Source organism: Phacochoerus africanus, chromosome 2 (genome assembly GCF_016906955.1).
Source record: "Phacochoerus africanus isolate WHEZ1 chromosome 2, ROS_Pafr_v1, whole genome shotgun sequence".
Taxonomy (NCBI): Eukaryota; Metazoa; Chordata; class Mammalia; order Artiodactyla; family Suidae; genus Phacochoerus; species Phacochoerus africanus.
The window spans coordinates 132,739,282-132,745,628 of NC_062545.1; the positions used below are offsets into that span (position 1 = coordinate 132,739,282).

The 6,347-nt window shown below is 42.3% G+C and overlaps 1 pseudogene; it reads right to left on the reverse strand.

Annotated features, from left to right (window-relative positions):
- Nucleotides 1–1,877: 1,877 nt before the first annotated feature.
- On the reverse strand, nucleotides 1,878–2,548 carry LOC125121182 (60S ribosomal protein L18a-like; annotated as a pseudogene).
- Between the last annotated feature and the right edge of the window lie 3,799 nt (nucleotides 2,549–6,347).

A 6,347-nucleotide genomic window follows, 5' to 3' on the forward strand; every position in this document is an offset into this window, starting at 1 on the left:
CAATGTGGGCAGCACCAGAGGACCACAGGGTCCCTTTATTACCAGGGAGAGAAGGCGACCTCCTGCCTGGGGTGACTGTAGCATGCCTGGAAGGGACCCTCTGGGGGAAGGGTAGGAACAGTGACAAATGACAATCACAAAACTCCATCTTTGTGCAAGTCAGGAATCCTTCTAAGGGGAGTTAGAGATAAAATGTAAATTCTTATGGCTGTGCAAGAGACAATTCAGAGATTTAAAATGATGCTTCCAGAAAACTGGTAGGGAAAGGAAGGAGTGTGGGAGAAAGACCCAGGCAGGAGGGCAAGGGCTGCCCTGAGGGCCGATGTGTCCACACAAAGCAGACAGGATCCACATTTTGGCTTCAGTTAAGGGCTGGGTCTGACTGGGAGGGAGGCAGAGAGAGAAACTGGGTGAGATGGGAGTGGTTCTTTGTATTCTTGGGAACAGGGTGATGGGGTGGTTGGAGAGTGGGCATGTCAAAAAGATACTGGTTTTGCTGCCTTCTTGCAAACCTCAGGTGCTTCTTTCATAAGGATGCCTCCAAAGTTTTTTCATCAGGCTCGACACAGGACCTTAAAATTTGTTGCAAGACACAAATCTCAGATGTGCTCAGAAGAATCAATACTGTCCACAGCCTTCACTGTCGGAGAGAATCAATGTGATATTTGGTGGGGGTTAAACCAGATTTAGGGGAAGGACCCCACCCAACTCTTCTATCCCTAGTTTAGTATTACAGTTTTAGCATTTGCACCTTCTTTTATTTGACTGGACCCATGGCATGAGAAAGTTCTGGGGCCAGGGATCGAACCTGAGCCATAGCAGTGACAACACCAGATCCTTATCTCGCTGAGCTGCTAGGGAACTCCTGCACTTAAATCCTTAAATTTAAATTTAGACTAAATTTAAATCTTTAAATTTAATTTTAGGCTTAAATTTAAATCTTCTTAAATAACATTTAGGATCTTAAGAGTTTGTATGTGTCTGTGTAGGCAGGGACTTGCCATTATTAGCTTATAACTTTTATTTCTTAAAAAAAAAACACTTTCCTTTTGTTTCTATGTTTTTTGGCCACGCCTGTGGCATGTGGAAGTCCCCTGGGCCAGGGATTGATTGAACCAAAGCCACAGCTGTGACAATGCCATATTCTTAACTGCTAGGCCACCAGGGAACTAAAAAACAAAACAAAGCAAAACAAACAAAAAAACCCCACCAAAAAACACTTTTTTTTAATGAGAGGCAATATAACCTAATGTTTAAGGGAGTATGTTCTGGAGCTAGCTGTGTGACCTTGGACAAGTTACTAAACCTCTCTGTGCCTCCGTTTCCTTATCTGTATATTAGGCCTGATAATTGTACCTGCTTCCTGAGGTTGTTATGAAGATGAAGTGAAATCATACATGGAAAGCAGGGATGACACCTGGCATGTAGTAACACCTAATAAATGTCAGCTACTTTTGTTGGTGGTCCAGGGTTTTGCTTCCCATATCCTTCCAGCTCTCTAAGCCCCTGTTCAACACCTTCCTCTGTCCTCGGTATTTCCTGCAACTTGGTAGCTGGTTATCTCAGGTTCTGTGATGTTAGTAACTGTTGATGCTGAGTCGATCCATTCAGTCACTGGGGATTGCAAAATGGTAATATTCTATTACTTATTTTTTATTTATTAATTGGGTACTTTATTTTAAAAAACACTCTCCTTCATCTACTACTTGGTTACCCAGTGGCAAAATTCAACAGAAAGGCAAAAACAAATATTTGATTCTTTTTATTTAACAGTTTTGAAGATAATGATGATCATTTTCTGAAGATGACTTTTAAAAGAGCAGTACAAACTCAAATCTCAAGACAGCTAATGGTTTCAATTATTATCCTTTCTGAAGTTAAAATTGTCCCATCTTGGGCTTGTGGGAGCCTTTTTTTGTTTGGTTGGTTTTTTTGTTTTTCCTACTTAGTTTTTGTTTGGGCAGGTCCAGGAACTCCAAAGGCTTGTATCTAAAAGAAGGTGTTTGGGCTCTTGGTGGTGAAGCATGGCTTGTGCAGGTGACAAAAAACCTGATAGGGAAGCAGGAACTTGATCTTGGAGTCCTGGAACTGCTTGACTGCTGGTTGGAGGCACTTGTTGGCTGCAATCTCCTCCACCTTCTTGATTTGGCTGGAGTGGGCCCTGGGCATGGTGCTTCACCATGTCTCTGTAGCACTGGGTGATGGTGCCAGCTGTGGTCAGGTCCTGGTATCTCGTACTCCTAGTGGGTGCTAACAAGGGAATCATAGCACAGCCAGATGCTGAAGTTCTTCACCCTCAGGGGATACTTCTGGAACACCTGTCCACAGTAGATAGTCTCCACTGCTGATGTCTTCATCTTCAGCTGAGACACCAAGTAACTTGGCAACAACATGATTAGGCACAAAGATTTGCCTGCGATAGAGGGGCGACAGGTGGCTCTCGGGGCTGGATAGCCAGCACCCCACCACTTTGTACTCTCCAAGTATGCCCTTCATGGCGCTCTCTCCACATTCACTGCACCTGCAGCATATATAAGTTCCCAGGCTAGGGGGCAAACCGACCTACACCACAGCCACAGCAACACCAGGTCCTTAACCCACTGAGCAAGGCCAGGGATCGAACCCACATCCTCATGGATACTAGTTGGGTTCTTAACCTGCTGAGCTACGATGGGGATTCTGGGAGCCTCTTTAAGTTGGCTCCTGAGTCTTTTGACCTGAGGGATATCATCCCTCATCACTTCCTTGCTATCCAACAAAACAAGATGTCCAGGCTCATCTTGGACATCTCCTACCCCAGACCTGGAATCAACCATTTTCCCAAGAAACTCTGGTTTCTTTTAGTCGAAAATGGTATTTCAAGACTAAAATCTGGGTACTATAGATAGTCATTGCTACTAGGTTAGTCATTGTTTCTAGGCCTCCTCAGTTGACAGAGCTGGGATGGACATTTCAATTGATAGCTCAATCACTTGATAAACTATTTCATGAATTCCTACTAGGGATGTTTGGTTTTGTCTTGTTTCTCAATCTCAGGGAGTTTTATTAGTCATATATACTTTAGGAAGAACTAGCTAGACCCTTTCCAAATTGGCAAGTGAGAACAAGTTCTCAAGCAAGCTTAGGCAGGGAAGGGAAATTTAGGATATACAGAACCCAAAGACAGAAACCTAGCCAGTCCTCAGGAAAGGAGTGGAACCAGGGATAAGAACAAGTTGTCAGGGATCAGGGCAGCCCTTCTCTAAGGGAAGCTTCTTGCTTTTCTTTCTTTCTTTCTTTCTTTTTTTTAATGTCTATTCAGATCTTCTACCCATTTTTAATTTTTTTGGCCACGCTCACAGCATGTGGAATTTCAGCCCATGGATGGAACCAGCACCACAGCAGTGACCCAAGTGCTGCAGGGACAAAACTGGATCCTTAACCCATTGTTCCACAAAAGGATCCTTGCTTTTCTTTCACCAGATCTACTTTCTCTGCTTCATTGTCCACGTGGTTAGTAAAAGGTGTCCAAACACTTCTGGGCGGTGAGGATTTTCAGGTGTTACAAACCTGGCTATTGGGGATGGAGAATGGGAGGGAAAAGGAAGGGCAATTCCTAGACAAAAGGCTTACAAGGATAGAAGGTGAAGTTCAACTCAGTGATATCTACAGGCGATCCAAGCCTCAAAATCTCCGTATGTATACTTTGAAAAAAAAACAGATTTAAAATAATAGATAAGAAGTTCCCAGTGTGGCTCAGTGGTAAGGAACCTGACTAGTATCCATGAGGATTCAGGTTCGATCCCTGGCCTTGTTCATTGTGTCAAGGACCTGGTGTTGCCATGAGCTGTGATGTAGGTCACAGACATGGCTCGGATCCCACGTTGCTGTGGCTGTGGTGCAGACCGGCAACTGCAGCTCCAATTCAACCTATAGCCTAGGAACTTACGTATGTCGAGGGTGCGGCCCTAAAAAGACCAAAAATTAATTAATTACTTAAATAATAGATAAGTGAGAAAAGAATAAACCGCTTATGACCAATTTTTAGATTTGCTTACTAAAATTTGAAACATCAAGAAACTCATTTCTTCATTTCTAGAGTCCACGGATAATGGTATGTGGATTATAAAAGCTATAATACTTAAAGCAAGAGAAAAATAATTTTTTGGTCATGACCATGGCATGTGGGAGTTCCCAGGCCAAGGATTGAACCCAAGCCATAGTAGTGACAATGCTGGGTCCTTAACCTGCTGAACCATCAGGGAACTCCAAAAGAAAAATATATATTTTTTTGTCTTTTGTCTTTTTAGGGCTGCACTCAAGGCATGTGGAGGTTCCCAGGCTAGGGGTCAAGGCGGAGCTGTTGCTGCCAGCTTACACCAGAGCCATAGCAACGCAGGATCCAAGCCATGTCTGTGACCTACACCACAGCTCACAACAACGCCAGATCCTTAACACACCGAGCAAGGCCAGGGATCAAATCCAAGTCCTCATGGATACTAGTTGGGTTCGTAAACTGCTGAGCCATGACAGGAACTCTGAGAAAATAACTTTTGACAAAATATACATACAAAAGAGCACACATAAAATATATGTACAGGCACTCATCTTTCTACCTGAATTATATCTACTAATTTCTACTATTTCTGGAAATTAGAAATAGATGGAAACATTTAGTACATGTGTTTATCTACAGGAGAGTGTCAAAATGGCAAAGCTGATTTAGGAGCTGGTTTGAGCCTCCTAGAAACTTATCTTTCCCAAAGTGGATTCAGAAGAATCCCACACCAGTGAAAAAAGGGATTGTATAGTCAAATAAGTTTGGAAGAAAAGTGCATATTCCACTAACTCCACCTTCCACTCAGATCTACAAGACGCATTAAGCTATCAGGGGGAAAAGTTCTGCAATAATCTTTTAAATTCTGTGTAACTTTGGATTTCTTCAGCATACGTGACCACCAAAACTTTTCATGAGGCCTGTTGCCTCCTGAATGTAACTTGTGTTCCTTGGGGAAATGCCAGCAGAGATGCTCTCTGATGACCATGGCATGAATGGAAGCTTTCCTGACCAGTGATGCTGATGAGAGTCTGGATGGTCAAATACCTCTAGACTCCTGAGAAACGTAGAGGTTCAGGAGGGATGGAGGAATAGGGACAAAGTCATAGCCACTCTAGTCAAGGAGCTGGGCAGGGGAGGGAGCCAACCTAAGATGGGCAAATTTGCTTTTCTGATCCAAGGCAACGTTATACCTTCAAGTATACAATTCAGGTGATGGTTTCTAGGCTGAAAGGGGTGCCTTGAATTATAAAAAATAAAGCATAAGATCCTGGTCTTTGACCTGTGTTTTAATCAGTGAGAGTCTCTGTTTTAGGAGTTCCCTGGTGGCCTAGCAGTAAAAGGATCCAACATTGTCACTGCTGTGGCTTGGGTTGCTGCTGTGCCGCAAATTTCCACATGCTGTCAGCATGGCAAAAAAAAAAAAAAAAAAAGACTCTGTCTTAATTCAGGCTACTATAACAGAAAACCATAGACTGGAGGCTTAGGCAACAAACTTTCATTTCTCACAGTTCTGGAGGCTGGGAATCCAAATGCTGGGAGATTTGGTGTCTGCTGAGGACCTTTTTCCTGGTTTGCAGAAGGCCACCTTCTCATGGTGTGTTTACTTGGTAGGGAGAGAGAGCAAGCCCACGTGCTCTGGTCTACTCCTCTTCTTTTAAGGACACTAATCCCATCACAGGAGCTCCACCCTCATGACCTCATCTAAACCTAATTACCTCCCAAAGGCCCCACTTCCTAATCCTATTACATTTGGGATTAGGGCTTCAACACAGGAATTTAAAAAAATTTATCCATTTATTTATTCATATTATTCATCATTATTATTAATAATCAACACATTAACAAAGGAGATGCATGTGCTTCTGCTTGAAATATTTGGGAAAAAATGTATAATAGTGCCTCAGAAAAGAAAAGTCTAATATTTATAGTTTACTTGGGTCTAACTAAAGAACATTAGTACACATTAATAACATATGCGTAGTTGTTTTCCTTCTACTCTTTGTTATTGGTATATATTGCCAAGTTCCCAACTTATACCAGAATACCTAACTCTAAATCCCTCAATTTCTGCATAAAGGAATGGGCTCAAAGTTGTTTTAAAAATGAAATGATTTATTACATTTGGGATTAGGGCTTCAACACATGAATTTTGATGGGGGCACAAACATTCAGTCTTATAGCAGTCTCATTAGCATTGATTACATTAACAATTATTGTACCAAAGTTCTGTTGTCTTATTTAAAGAAAACAGGTATGTGTATATATATGACTCAATCACTTTGCTGTACAGCGGAAATTACCACAACCT